Source organism: Pithys albifrons, chromosome 2, assembly GCF_047495875.1.
Source record: "Pithys albifrons albifrons isolate INPA30051 chromosome 2, PitAlb_v1, whole genome shotgun sequence".
NCBI classification, from domain to species: domain Eukaryota; kingdom Metazoa; phylum Chordata; class Aves; order Passeriformes; family Thamnophilidae; genus Pithys; species Pithys albifrons.
In genome coordinates this window covers 60,616,257-60,632,334 of record NC_092459.1, presented here as the reverse complement: position 1 = coordinate 60,632,334, position 16,078 = coordinate 60,616,257, and the positions used below count along the sequence as shown (strand labels likewise).

Here is a 16,078-nt window from a genome sequence, read left to right as displayed (position 1 = left end):
CCAGGCACGGAGGTCAGGCTGACAGGCCTGTAGTTGCCAGGGTCCTGCTTGCAGCCCTTTTTGTGGATTGGGGTGACATTCGCCAACCTCCAATCATCTGGGACCTCCCCAGAGAGCCAGGACTGTTGGAAGATGATGGAGAGCGGTTTGGCAAGCTCTTCTGCCAGCTCCCTCATCACCCTGGGATGGATCCCATCTGGTCCCATAAACTTGTTAGGATCCAGCTGGCTCAGTAAGTCAGTCACTATTTCCTCCTGGAATACAGGAGGGGTATTCAGCTCCCTCTCCCTGTCCACCAGCTCCAGAGGCCAGTTGTCTTGAGGGCCACCTGTCTTACTGGTAAAAACTGAGGCAAAGTACATGTTAAGTACTTCAGCCTTCTCCTCATCTTCCTTAACTATATTTCCCTCCAAGTCCAATAGAGAATGGAGGTTTTCCTTGCCCCTCCTTTTGTTATTAATGTATTTATAAAAGGACTTTTTGTTATCCCTAACTGAAATAGCCAAATTTACTTCAAATTCCACTTTTCTTTCCCTAATTTTTTTCCTGCATGACCTAGCTCTATCTGTAAATTCTTCGTAAGTAGCCAGCCCTTTTTTCCATAGTCTGTAAACTTTATTTTTATCCCTGATTTCTTGCAGAATCTCCCTATTTAACCAAGCTGGCTGTCTTCCCCTCCGGCTGGCCTTTCGGCACACTGGTATAGGCTGTTGCTGTGCATTCAAAATCTCCCTCTTAAAACATGTCCATCCCTCATGGACCCCCTTACCTTTAAGGGTTGTTTCCCAGGGTATACTCTGAATCAGTTCTTTGAATAGGCCAAAATCTGCTCTCCGGAAGTCCAAGGTAGAGGTTTTAATGGTGGTTCTCCTTACATCCCTGAGGACTGAAAATTCTATTATTTCATGGTCACTATGCCCCAGGCGGCCTCCAACCACTACATCATCTACCAGCCCCTCTCTGTTTGTAAATAGTAGGTCTAGCAGGGCCTTCCCCCTGGTAGGCTCATTTACCAGTTGATGAAGGAAATTGTCCTCTATACACTCCAGGAACCTCCTTGACTGCCTCTTCTCTGCAGTATGAAGCTCCCAGCAGATATCTGGCGGGTTAAAGTCACCCACAAGAACAAGGGCTGGAGATTTTGAGACATCTGCCAGCTGCTTGTAGAATAATTCATCCCCTTCATCATCCTGGTTGGGCGGTCTGTAGCAGACACCCACAAGGGTGTCAGCCTTGTTGGCCTTGCCCCTGATTCTGGCCCACAGGCACTCAACCTTGTCACTGCTGACCTCAACTTCAACAGAGTCAAGAGACTCTCTAACATATAAAGCCACCCCTCCACCTCTCCTTCCCTGCCTGTCCTTTCTGAAGAGCTTGTAGCCCCCCATAGCAGCACTCCAGTCATGTGAGTCATCCCACCACGTTTCTGTGAGAGCAACTATGTCACTGCAACATGACAGCAACTATATTTGTTGGACATGTCCTTGAACCAAAACTAGGGTTAAACATACTCTTGAGCTTTGTGCCTGACTCAAACCTTCCTTGGTTTCACTCTGCTTCCAGGGTTTTTTTTGAATTTTCCTTTTCCTCCTCCTCACACAGGTGGTCTTTCTAGTTCTCCTTGTATCCTGGCAAGGGCCATGGAGGGTCAGGACAGGCAGAGAGGAAGGCAGCTCAGTACAACAGGGCAGAAGATGAAGGAAAAATCACCTCAGTAAGGATTAGAGCAGAAAAAAGGGCAAAACAGAGTTAAACAGCTGGCACTGGAGAATCAGATTTTTAAAAAATTAGTAAATAGTCTTGAGATCTAACTTATGAATCCCAAGCTGAAAAAAACCCTGAGTTACGGAGCCTCATTCACATAATGGGAAAATTTTTCACTTTGAAAAGCCATGTCTCTGCCATTAAAGCGAACCATCTCCCTCCCAGTTTCTGGCCTTAACATGTTCACCAGTGTAACCCTGGAGTCCTGCAAGATGTTATTTTAGAGATAAGCCTGTCCCCAGGGAATCACCTAAAACAGGGTTGGAAAATACCTCCAGAGATAATCTAACCCCTGTTTTGCCCCAGGCAGTGGAAGGCAAATTGCATATGTATGGGCTAGGGTGTGGGGGGTTGAGTGCATAGGCAGGGTTTATTTGCTGGAAGCAGCATGTCGGGGGAATGGTGAGGTAATGGCATTGCACGCAGGAGGGTTTGGAAACTGCCAGGTAGAAACGAGGTACTTCCTGGTGACAGCGGAGAGGCAATAATACAGGTTAATGGCTATGCTGTAAGTTTTCTCATCTAAATGATTTAGACGCAGGTGGACATCCTGAATTGACTGGGATGTTCTTCGTTGCAAATGCGTACCTGCAGTGGGGTGGGAGTAAGGACTGGGAGGGCTGCAGCAGGACTATAACTGCACATGCTGTGCTGTTAGTGCAATCGCAGTGTTGAGCAATGCTGCCCTTCCCAATGACAGCACTGATGGATCTAGCTTGGTTGCTTTATAGGGTCAATAAGTTGCAGTAATCAGCTCAGTAGTTGAGCAAGGTAAGCAAAGTGACCTCTTCAAGAATCCTGACTATTTCAGACAACAAAAGTGGTGTGATTCTGAGGAGCTGAAAGTGTTTTCAGGCACAGGGTACCAAGTTCCTGCCCTGTGAATTACAAAATGTTCAAAGATATCAGTGCTATTTTTTCACATGTATGAACATGAAGTAACGGGAAAATGAGAACTAGTGGGAAACACGGTACTTAACTGAGTAAGGTACAGAGTTCGGGTGTATAGTATACGGCTGCTGAAAGTCAGTATTAGAAAGTCAAGAAGAAAAGTCAACAAGGACATTGAAGAGCTCCCATTCAGTGACTTTGAAGAGCTCTTACCCAGTCACAAGGGAACTCTTCCAAGAAGAGCTTCAGCATTTATCCCGACAAAAATCTGCCAGGGGATTAAATTAATAAATAAATATTTCCGCAGAGCGCAAGAAGTAAGAGAGGTTGCAAGACACAGACGCCGCATCATTGGCCACCGGTCAGTGGTGTGGGTGGTGAAACTTGGTCCTTCCATGCCACCTAGTGTAGGAAGCTGAGTAGCTCCCTGATCCTGGTAGCAACTCCGGGACCTGTGCATCCTGAGAGGCTGGGCTCTGCAACCGGAGGTGATTAAGCAGGTAATTAAGTGGAGGTCAGAAGCCTGCCACTCTATGAACCATCTCACCAGTGTGGGTAAAAACCTGCCTCCGGTACTATGGCAGTAAGTGATGTTTGTTGCTTGGCTGTGTTTGTGTTATGACACTCTGAAAGGTTTTAGAGAGAACTGTGTAGCCTGTGGTTTCACATGTTTTAACTGATAAAGACTAAAGTTATCTAACTTGCAGTTGTCAACACATTAGGAAAAAGAAGGTAGCATGCGATGTTTGCATTCTGACACTACATGGCATGAGTTGAGTTTTTATTCCTGCAAATAAAACTATAGCATGGCTAAGTGGATATACTGTTAAGTTGGATGGTTGGGTTTGGATTTTGTTTTGATTTGTTTGGTTTGGTTTCGACAGGATAAGAGAAATTTCTGTTTGGTGGCTGATTTGTGTAAGGAGAAGAAGTATTTTGTTTCCATTAGCAGTTGCTCCAAAACACACCAGTGTTGGGCTTAAATTGTGGTGAACTGTGTAACTGCTAAACATGCATATGCTTCAGCTGAGTGGTGAGGAATACTTTTCTCTAGCGTCAGTTACTTCTGTAACTAGCTAAACTAAGGCCCCTTGATGTTACTTTGAAACATTTGGGACTAGTTCCTCTTTGACACAAAAGAAAAGATTAGGTGGGAGAGAATTCTGATAGCCTTTCTTATTCCCAGAAAATCTATACCACCTCACTAAACTTGTTCAAAACTGCTTCTTAACAGATTGCAGTGTCAGTTCAGGATGTTACCAATCCCAGAATAACCATATAGCTATATATATATTTCACCCAACACCCATAGACAAGGGCACCTGCATGCTGTCAGATTGCCCTATGCATAAGATATGAAGTGTGTTTATAAGCAACTTTTGAAAGTCATAGTTGCTAGCCTTGATATATAAAGAATGAATGACCTCAGCAAAATTACATATATATAAATAAAAGACAGATACCCTGAATACTGTGCTGGAGCAAACATAGGAAGTGGTAATTCTTATCTAGTTTTGGACTTAATAAATATCTAATTTTCCCCTCAGCTTTCTAAATTTTCTTCTGCCACTTTGTTTATTCCCTGAGAAACAGCTGTTTGAGCCATCCAGCCACTGTCTTGCTGAGGTTGATAAACACTATTGCCTTCCAAAAGAAATGATCCAGGCTTAAAAGTAGATTTGTGCTTTTCCTCCACCCTGACTCCTGATAAATGCCCACACCTGTGTACAGGCTTCCGTGCTTCCACATGCCTTTATTGTGGTGCAAGTAAGGTTCTATGGGGTGTGTACACAAGGAAATGCCTAAAAGCAAAAGAGCACTTCAGAAGCTTGACTTGCATGATGGCAAAATGATGACATGTAACTACAGCACTAATATGGGCCGTATGTCTACGTTTTGTGTTGAGAAATGGGTGAAACACAGCACAGAGGAGGAGGAGATGGAATGTCATCATATGCTTTCCATCTGCACCCACGTGAGAAAAAAAAGAGGGATAGTGCTTCTACTCTTTCCAAGGCAACATGATGTATGTGTCTGGTTCCATTATTAAAAAAAGATTAAAATGATTTAAAATATGTTTCAGTATTAAAAAAAAATGAGGATGATGGCCATTTTGAGTCATCAGCCAGACTCTTGGCCTTTCTGTATTTTCCTTTGCTTGGAACTCCCACATCTCTGCAGTTAAAAGAACCCCCAAATATGACTGATGTTTAAATATTTAAAATCCGTCTTTCTCAAAATTTTTCTGGTCTAATTATTGATCCCACAATGTTTAGTATCCAGGAAGCAATCCTAAATTCCTGAAATGAAAACCACCTTCCAAAAGCTAGGCTTTTAAAAGATGAGTCATTGGCTGGCACTTGAGAATTTTTTGGCACTTTGCTAAAAAGTAAGAGGTTTTGAGGACAGTTTCTGTGTGTGAGAAAGTAAAAAAAAATTAAAAAAAACCCCAGATCAAAAAGTGCTTGGCACACAGTCTGCCAACTTTCAGAAAAGAGTGTAATAAAATCACAGTGTTCTGGCTGAAGGTAGAGGTACTCTTGTATTTGGTCTTTAACTCTTTCCTGAACAGACTATAATTTCCATCCTGTATTTCTGTAAATACAGGACTGCATTCCTCTCTCTTTTAGAATGTGATTTTCCACTGCTGAAACTCTGGGGTGTACCAGTGGTTTGATTTGCTTGAGGAGGTCAGGAAGAGGGAGGGGGCAGTGGAGGCCAGGTTCTCAGCTTCACTAACTTCCTACAGGAGCTACTAGACCCTACTAGAGCTGCTGACGCTGAGGCAAATTCCAAATTGGTGGAAGATATTTCATAACTGATGCACTTGAGGCTCACCCTGACTCTTTGTTCCCTTAGGCAAGGCCTGGAGCAAGGAAAGAAAGGGTAGGCACCTGACTGTCAGCTAAAGTGCTCTTAACATCTGCCTGTAAATAAAAATATTTTTCTTATTTTTTTCAACATCCTCCTGAAAACTCTAGTCCGCTTTCCAGATGCTCTGCATGTTCAGGTCAGCAAAGATTAACATTAAATAGAGGAGGAGAAGAAGAGGCAGGAGTTGGGATATATGCCTCCCTGTACTGAACGATCCCAGCAAAAATGAGTGTATTATCAGCAAGGTGAATGGTTTCTATTAATCCTTGGAGATGGAAGACCTATTGGTCATATACCACCTGTAGCTGAGAGGGCAGTGCTGCATGTTGCTGGGGCTCTTGCCAGGTCAATAGCACACTTGCATGATCCATAATGCCTGCCAGGAATAAATGGGGAGTAATTTCAGGGAATCAAGAGGATATACATTGATAATCAAGGTGTTCTTACACTCTTCCTAATGCTACTCTATATTTGCAACTTCCCATCTTCTGCTTGTCCTTCCACAATATTCTGCAACAGCTAAACATTATTTAGTTTGTTTCAGGCTTTATAATTAAATTTATAAAGTCTCTGTTGCAATGTTTGTGGAAAATGATGATGATAGTCTTACAACTTCCATTCTAGGTATCTCCTTGACAAACTTCAAGATGATGGTGACTGGAGCTGTGTACCTATGTGAGTACTTGGATACACAAAACCATGTAGCAGGAGACAGGTTGGTAGAGTTCCCTCCTAGATTCAAGAAACATTTTTCAAGCACTAAGTATAACCAGGCAAACTTGAGCAGCCATGAGTTACCAGTAGCATCACCTACTGTTGCATGACTCTCATGTCAGTAGTGCCTAACCTGTCACAATGTGCTCATTCCCAATGCCAAGTAAATCGCCCATGAAAATCATTGAAGCTACAAGATTGGGGGAAGAAATATTCTGTATACCTGATCATTACAGACCTCTACAATTCAAGCAAGTGCTTTGAAAACTGCAGCTGCAGGAAGCAGGTGTGAGCATCTCAGTGCCTGTGGCTGCAGGGAGCAGTTGGGACAGGTCTTGTCTTTGGTGGAGCAAAGAAACCAGGCTTTCCTCACAAAGACAGCTTCCCACAGCGCCATGCCAAGGAGGGTGCACAGAATAATCCTGACCATTGGCCCTTTGCCCCTGTAATATCCTGCTATGGTCAGTCCGGGCAGTAGGACAGGAGGGGACTGTGTGATTTAAGTTGAGAGGAAGGGAGCAGATAAGGACACGGAGACTAATGAAATGAGTAGCTGGATTCACGGGGTTGGGAAGCTGACCTAAGGACTGAAGAATGTCACTGGGGACTCCAGGGTGGAGATATGTGAACTTGGCAAAGAAACTGGGAGGACAAGCCAGAAAGGGAGGGTGTGCAAAGGCTGAGATTAGATGGAGACCAGAGAGAAAGTCTTAATCTAGGGCTGGGCTTGTCTTGGGTTTGGGAAGAGGACACGGTCCAGAAACCCAGCAAGCAGACCATGGCACTGGTGAGGGAAGAGGTCAGGAAACAGAGCAGGAGGAAGGAATTGAAGGGCATTGTACTGGGACAGAAAAGAGACAGAAGACCATGCACCCACCCAAGCATCAAGCATGGTCCAGCCTCCAGAGCTGGAACGGGACAAAGAGAACTGTGCATTGACCCCAATACAGTCTGCAATGCCTTTCAGACCTGTTATTCAAGACAAGATGCAAGGCCATGCTTTCAACTTCCTTTGTGTTTCAGAATTTGGCTGAAGAGTAGAATAACTTTACTAGGAAGAGTGAAAAGTGAAGTAAGGAAGGTCAGGCATCATTTATGCAGACAAGTCTGTGGGGTTTTTTTCTGCATGTCATGATGCTTTTTTAAGTAAAAATCACATTTTATAGCCAGATAATTTGTCATCAATTCCTTAATTTTCCATGTAATTAATTCATTAGGTCATAAATTTCAGCAAATACTTTAGTAGACTAATTTTAAAAAGGTATAATATAAAAATAGCACATTATTAAATAAACATTAATATGTTCTCTTGTTTTGTCTTATTTTTACCATTCTTAAATAATTTTAAAATTGAGACAGATATTTTTCTCTTACTGTAATTTCTATCAGCTGGCACAGATGAAAACAGCCAGTCAAGACATGCTTCAATTTTTCCATGCATTTCAGAATGAAAAAATGTGATATCTCCTGTGATTCTTAAATCCTTTTGTCAGGGAAAGTAAGGAAAGGTGACCAAAGGTTATCCTATCACAAGTGTATTCAGCTATGTTATGTGATGTATGAACTTGGTAGTCAGGTGGAAGCAAATGCATCTCCTCAGTTTCTAGTTAACTTGTAGAAAGAAGAGAGTTCAGGTAGAGGAATGGTCTGCCCAAATTAATATTGCTAGTAATAAGTTTGCATCTAGTTGCAAGATAAAAAACATTTTACCACAGAACACTTTTTACATTTTTCAAATACTCTTAGTGCAGCTTCAGTGCAGTCAAAAAATAATCAAGAGCCAATTAATTATTTTTCTTCAGGTTTTTTCCAGGAGTGTAATTAGGTTCAGTTTTCAGGTGACATGAGAAGAGCAGCATTTTTCAATTTGATTTATTGTTAGATTTCTTTTTTCAGCTTGGCATCAGTGTAAACTCTGCACTGGATGCAAGTACGATTGACCTTTCTCAGCGTTCACCTGCTGAGGCTGGATCACTGCATTCAGCCTTCCACGCAGTTATGTGATAAACAAACAGAAATAGGTGTCTGTAAAAAGAGACAGGTGAGCACTCTGCTTCTGTCACTTATGGTGAGGCCCTGCACAGTTGCCCCCTAAGCAGTTTCATCGCCTTAACTGTGAGAAGATGAAGGTTCTTGGACCCATGCAACGAAGCACTAATCTAGGATATTTCAGCTGGCTTCGAAACCAGAAGCAGTGTAGATGTGCTAACACAACCAGGTGGGTTGGTAGGACTTGAGTGAGATCTTTGGTACTGCATCTTGCTGTATATTTCTACTGACATACCTGGAAGTTATTTCAGTATTTCTAACATTGCCCAGCGCAGAGAAATGGAAAATATGATAATATTGGTTCATTAAATCCACATTGAAATACAAGCACATGAGGGGAGAGCATGCTTAGCCCCTGGTGAGAGGGCACAGAATACTGACACGCTTCTTTCTTATTGTCCTTTGCAGATGGCCTTTGGAATATAATCTTGAGTATTTTTCTTTTTTTTTTTTTTCTTTTTTTTTTCTTTTTTTTTTAATATAGTGTGAGGTTGTTAAAAGCTATGTAATGAAAATAAAATCTTTTCCAGGACAGGTACCACATTAACAGTCCAGCTTCCCTTACTGCTTTTCATATTTTTTCTGCATGTATTAGCAGTGCAGATTTTAAGGTTCTCATACAAAAAAGTACTTAAGCAGGTGCTTAATTTTAAGCATATGCTTAAATGTTTTTCTCTCTTAAACCCCTGTTCTTGGCTTCCACTAGGACTGCTGAAAAGGGTGATGAATGTATGGAAGTTTCTGTGATGTAGAAAGCTGTCTATTAGTAACTCCAGAGAAACCACCAAGTGATTCCACATGGACCACCAAACTGTCTTCAGAGCCTAATGATTTTCATTTGCTATGTCAGTCCAGGGTAGACTCAAGATGAAAAGTTATGTAATATTTTTCCAGCTCCCCAAGCTATTCAGTCCTCCCTCCATCATTTGTTTAATACATTCCTCATATGTTGCTCTGGTCTCCTGACACCCAGGCTGTTCCTGGGAACAGCTGAATTCCCACATGAGGGGAAACACATTTTCATATGTTTTTCAGTATTTCAAAAGTGTTATTTTATTTAATAGATTTAAAATATTTAAGCCCCCACCCTTCCACCATCCCTTTGGCATGCTTTTACTGGGTGTCCCAAGAGACTGTAGAGCAGAAATGAGAAAAACTACAACAGTACAGAAAAGCATGTTTTTCATAGGAGTTCAAGGTGACATACAGTCAAGAAACACATTACAAATAAACTGAACTTAGTTTCCTCTGAAGAGGAGACTGACTTCACATCTCTGTCTCTTTTCAAAGCTACTTTTACTGTTTTAGTTTTAAGAGATAATAAAAAATACAGAACCTGACTCTCCTCTTGCATCAATTTTAGATTGACAATGCCATGGCTGTATTACTCCACTCACTACAGAACTCCATTAAAATGTTGGCACTATATCAAGAAGGCGAACCTCATCCATTTTACCTGAAAAATTCTGTCCTACTAGTGTTTTGGGGACCCTTTCAATGTGAAGATTAGAGGTATCACTTCAACATGGAAGTGTTAGTCCTACATGAAACTGAAGTGGGAACAGAAGACAATGGGGTAAATTCTTTAATTACATGGAGAAAATATTAAGAGAAAAGAAGGTAAACTCTTGAAGGCAGTTTGTGTTCTTAGTCATACCCTTTTATCTGAAGGCTCTGACATGGCAGAGGACAGGCTCCAGCTGTGAAGCTCTAAAAAACTAACATTTATAGAGTGATATCCTGGCACAGATAAAGGCAGCAGGAGTTACCTCTTACCTCTTATTTGAGAGGATTTATGTAAAGTGTAGATGATTAATGGAAACCAACCGAGGGGGAATGGCTTCTCGGAAAACACACCACACTCAACATGCGGGTGAAACAAAAAAGCACTTCATTAGTGGAGGAGCCGACTTATAAGGTTTCAGTTTGGGGAGGTGCTTAGAATGGGGTGAAAACTCAAAAGGGATTGGGACAGCCAATGAGAACAGAGTCCTGGAAAGAGGGAGGAAATCTGAGGGGCAGAATGGATAACAGACCGCCCAAATAGCCAATGGGCAAACACCCATCAAGTGACAGTAGAACTGACCAATAGGGGCTCAGGGATCAGGGCAAAATGGGCAGAAGAGACGGGCACATTTCAGGTGGATCACTGGCAGCACAGAGCAAAGACAGCATCCCTGGGAGGGGCGGCCCTGGCCCAGACCTGCTGGTGGGTCCTGGATGCCACGGCCCTGGCACGCCACCCATGGTTGCTGCCCCCGCTACCTGTGCCGCACGGTGCAGGCGCGGCAGCACTCCCTGACAACAACAGAGGGGCCATGGCACTGTTGCTGAGTGAGGGCAGCAGAGGCAGCTGGAGTTGGGCAGCTGCGTTGGCAACATGCGGCAGGGTACTGTGCCCAGGTGGGACTGGCCTGGCCCAGGAGAGTCAGCACCAGTGCCTCCGTGGTGCCATGGCTCATTGGGAATAACTGCAGGGGAAACACACAGGGGGAAGGAACGCGGAGGGTGTAGAAACCGCAGAGGGAGGGGTGGGGATACAGAATTTCTCCGAACACAAAACCTCACAGAGAAATCATATCAACTCCAAACTTCAGCAACAAGTCCTGCATGTGCATCTGGTCAGGTCCACTCTGCTTCTCAGCACTGCCCTCCTCAGGGGTGCATTTTGGCATTTTCCCACAGATGATACGGAGTGCAATGGTCATGTCTCACTTGAGAAGTAATGTTCTTGCCCATCCCAATCAAGTGAAATCACCAAAGCCTAGAAATTGATAGATCCCTGGAAAAACAGAGTGTCGCTTAGCAGCCTAGGAGTTCCATAACTTTGAAGCTTCATGCTACAGGAGACAGTGAAGTAACCCAACATGCATCACAGAAAACAAAAACATAGGCCATTGAAATTAACGATCTTTTTAATAGGAACAGTATGGAGTCACATAGTGTTCACTAACTTATGCTCTTTGGGATTTCAGCATTCTTCATATGTGGGGAATGTAGTATGGTGACCCCCAGCATCTATAGTTTCCAAAAAGAGTAGAAAACTCTGCAAATTAGAGAAAAGATAGATCCAGAGCTGTGTTTTGCTTCTATCCTCCCCTTCTCCTATCAAGAGTTTTCTATTAACACTTCTCCTGTATCCTACACAGTGCCAGAACCTGAATGAGTCACTGCTTGTGAAGGGTTTTTTTGATGGCAAAGGCAAAGCAGCAGCATTACTAATGGTTTCAAAACAATAGGGAATACTTGAATGTACAAAAAAGGAAGCCCTAAACTTTTTCTGTGCTAGACTGTCACTGGCTTACTGTCAACTCATTAGGCAGCATCCTGAGCAATGACGAAGGAATATATTTGAAAATACATTTGGGACTGTTTTGCAAGCATCAGAACGTTTACACTCTTTGTGAGCTTTCCCCTTCTTTCCTACTGGGTTATTGTGCTAAAAGTATTTGTAGTTAAGATTGTTGATTACCCCTGGCCAGAAAAAAGGAGTTTCTTTTAGTGAGGTTTTAAAATTTGGTTTTGGTCCACATGTGGTGAAATGAAAATTGGAATTTCAGAGTTTTTTAGCAATAAAAAATTGCTAAGAGAAAATCGGGAGAGAGGAAAATAGTCAAAGGATGAACCTAGCATTAACCTGACATATGGGAAAACAAAAGCTGGTACAACTCCTGGTAAGGTGAGGACCTTATAAATAACATTTTCAGCTATTCTGCATTCTTCTGCAATAGGCTGTAGGAAAGTTTTTTGATTAACAAAACATTCCAGGTTTGGCAGAATGTCAATTCTGGAAATAAAAAATATCACTGAAAATACTTGGATTAGCTGTATTGAGAACCCAAGAGCCAGTTTGAGGAGATTAGACCTGGAGGAATGGAAAGTCAAGAGATTTTCAATTCCTAATCTTACATTGCCTTTAGAGGAAGCTGCCTCTAAATCACATTGATTCAACAATATACAGTTTCATGAAAAAGCATTACCAGAACCTACATTTTACTCTAGGAAGCATAAACAATATCTCAAGACTGTGTCTGCAGAGATGAATATGGGCCTGGTGTCTAAATAATGTCTCTCATTACCAAATGGTATTTTTTCCTCTGAATGGTCATGCGGCTTTAGAAAAAGCCATATGCCCATCATAGCCAATAGTTATTGCAAAAATTTTCATATATTGGAGAACTAAAAGGGAACTGGGTCAAATTGGAAATAATAATTTGAAATTCTGATATCAGATCCTGCTTTCCCTTTTCAGATGAGATTTTCACTACTGTGGCCACAACTAAAATTTATAAATTGCTTCAAAAAAACTGTTGCTTCAAAATTGCTTCAAAAATTTCAGTTGGCATTTGGAATAAATTATCAAGAAAGGAAATTGAAGCAAGGAGCATAAATAATGTTAAGAATCATCTTGGTTTATTTATGATGAGGTGAGTGATGTGTTAAAAAGCAATAAAGTGTAATAGGAATTGAGGCAAAAGTAGGCAGATGTACTAAGACAGCTGAGCTTTTTCCTGTTCTTAAGCTGGTTTGCACTTTAATCGCAACCTAGAAACAATATAGGTCTCACTCATAATCATAAACACTTACACAGTCTAATTCTGTAAAACTTGTAGTTTTGCACAATCTTCTAATTGCAAACAGGTGCAGTATCCATTCCAGTTGTAACAAGATATTGTATCTGGATAAAAACCAATCTATTCAGGAATTTTAAGGAATGTTTCAGGTATAATGATCCAAAAGTGGCTCAAACAGTGGGCTTGATCCTGCATCCTTTTCATCCTTTGCATCCTTTGTGTCCTGCTCCTGGACCAAAGTGGGGAGTTGTTGCTGGGTTGGGTCTGGAAGCTCCTGTGTAGTGCAGCACTGTGCTGTCAAAGTAGGGCTGTGGCTGTCCTCCACATGTACCCTGCTCCCCTTCTGTTGTGGACTCAGTTGGCATCAATTTAGTGCTCTATGTACTTTGCATTGTTGTGCTGAGTAGACTCGATTAGTCCTATAGGACTTTGTCTGCTGGTTTAATTTAAAGCAAAACTTGAATTGTGAATGCATCCCAGAGGTGCAACTCCCATGTCTTCTGGTAACCACTTCTGTTCCTAGAAGACAGAAATATTTCTGGCCACAATTATAGAGAACAGGAGTAAAAATGGGCTTTTCTACATACAAGGAGACTTAGATGTTGAAATAGATTTTTAAAAAGGGCCTCTTTGTGCTTGTGTGTTAAGTGTGTGGTTTCTAGGGCAGAAAAAAGACAGAAGGGCCTCCTGTTGTTCTCATCTTTAGGCTTCTTCTATCTGAGGCATGTAAGAAGGAGGTGGTGGCTCTGTAGTATTTGGAACAGGGAGGCTGGTGCAGATGGGAATGTGCCTCGCTGACAGAGGCTGCAAACCCCTTTCTTTCCCAAGAGGACTGCACATCTTGAGAGGTCTAACAAGAGTGTAAAGACACTTCCTTCTTCATTCTCCTTCACTCTTAGAAGTATACCTCATCATCTATTTTAGTTTAGATAATTTTATAAGCTTATAAAATTTAATAATAGATTTTTTCTTTGGGTTTCAAAGATCATAATAACTGTCATAGGGTTTTTTGTTTTGGTTTTTTTTTTTTTGCTACAGTGTTTTGCTACCTCTATGCTAATACTATTGCAAATCCCTTCTACACATATGCCCCTTAATGAGAGCAGAGTGGCATTTTTAACTCAAATTAGTGGGCTCACAGGGAAACATTAGCTACAGTTTATTAGCTCAGCTCCCCAGTTGCTAATCCAATCTCTCTGCATGGCCAGTCAGTCACTGTGTAGTACAGGTGTTATTTCACAGTGTGCTCTCACTCCAGCCAGGCCAGTGCATAAACTGCAAGGAAAGTAATTTAGTTCTGCAATAAAGGTATGGTCATAGCAACAGAGGCAACAGTCACCAGTAGAAAGTTGCAAGTGGTAGGCATAAGATGTTCCTTTTGTGTAAAGCATTCAAACAAAATTATCCTTTTGTGTACAGGAGATGTTCAGGGGATGGCCTTCTCCAAAGCTTTGAGATACTTTGTTTGAATCACTTATAACTCATACATTTTTGATTTATACACTTGTTTTTAAAAACCTCTTTAACACCTCATCAACCCATCAGTTCTTTTGTTGTCTCCAAAAAGCCTGCACAGTACACTAGCAATAGTCCTGCTGGGGGCAGACCTGCTACTCTGCCAGCTCTTCTGCATAGCTACAGAGCAGATGTGACAGTCAGGTGTTGAGAGGGACTATATGGATAACAGAGCTTTTACTAGTCCCAGCTCTCACAGGCTGAGGGCCTGTTTGTATCACAAAATTCAGATGAGCAAGCTGATCTGTGGATCTAGGTCTTCCTTGTTTACTCCCTTTGAAAGAGAAGTGTGCAAGTTCGAGCTTAACGCTACAACAGGCCACATTTGGATATCCAAAATTCCAACACCAAACTTGCCTGATGACTCCTATTGACTGACCCTAGGTAACTTCGTTTATGGTGTTTATGCAGTTTCTTTGACACCTCCCTCTGTGGTTCTTGGTCTTTTCCACAGACTGGACATATGTAATTGTGGTATTAAATTCTTCCTGGGGTGGGTTTCAGAGAGGTGACATTGGGAAGTACAGAGTCTTTCTTGTGGTGTAACTCTCTTGTATTTAAGCATAATTTTCTGCCCTGGATTTTAAAGGCACAGTACTGAAAATCAGGGTAAAAATATGGAACAAAAACAAAGACTTGTTCACTTGTGGCTCTATGGAAGCTGAAATAATAGGTAATATTCTGGCCCCCCAGTAGAGTATATGGTTATGTTGCAGAATCACATTTTCACTTTGTCTTGGATTGAGCTGGCAAAATGCCAACTGTCCAAGACAGAGTGAAAAGGGAAGAAGAGAGAGAGGGGAAAAAAAATCCCCTCCAAACTAGGTTTATGCTTAAACTAACTATATGTATTTATACAGAAAAGAGAAAATTAAAAGAAAACTACAATAGAATACACACTTACACAAGTTATGTATAACAGGAAATAACCTCCCACTCCCCAGTTAATACAAAGTCTATTACTCTAGATTCATAAGTACTCTAAAAGACACCCTGAAAGAGAAAGTATAACAACAAAATGTTTCTACTTCCCTGAAACTAAAACAAAATATGATGTAGGGGCAGCAGGAGCAGGGCCCAACAGAGCAGAACAACTGCATAAATTTTCTGAGCCTGCTAATTTGAGGCCTAGCTAAAACCACTACAACTTCCATCCCTTATTTCATACCAAATGACATCAAACTTATATTCTATAAGTCTACATCTATTTATTTCCGTGCTTAAACAGTCTTTGTTCTTTCCAGGGCCGTCTTCCACCCCTCCATATTGTAGGCAATAGCCCACGAGGATGGGGTATGTACTTCAGGCAGAAAAAACAGTTCATCATTGGACACCGACACCAGTTCAGCTCAATTCAAGTTATGTTCTGGAGAAGTGAGTAATACAGTGTGTTGTACATGGAAAATGAAATGGGTTGATGGTCATAACCTAATGAGTTCCCCATATTTTTAATTCAGATATTTTTTTTACCAGTTACATGCTTTAACTAAGCACCATAAAAATACTTGGAATGGAGTACGGTTTCAATATATGTAGGTATGCAAAGATTGAGTAAAACTAGTTTTTCATCAGAATATGAAAGATAGTACAGAGAAGGGTCAGAGGGCTATTAGCTGAGGAGCAAGATGTGAACTATTGAACTGAACAGGTCTTGTGTCCATCTATTAGGGAACTTCTATTTTCTGCCTTGAGGAAAG

At 41.6% G+C, this 16,078-nt stretch overlaps 1 long non-coding RNA gene across 1 annotated transcript; it reads left to right on the top strand.

Annotated features, from left to right (window-relative positions):
* Positions 1–3,196: 3,196 nt before the first annotated feature.
* Positions 3,197–15,725, top strand: LOC139668375 (uncharacterized). Its single transcript, XR_011697040.1, has 3 exons — positions 3,197–3,238; positions 6,154–6,204; positions 15,626–15,725. It is a non-coding gene; the product is annotated as an uncharacterized lncRNA (long non-coding RNA).
* The last annotated feature ends 353 nt before the right edge of the window (positions 15,726–16,078 follow it).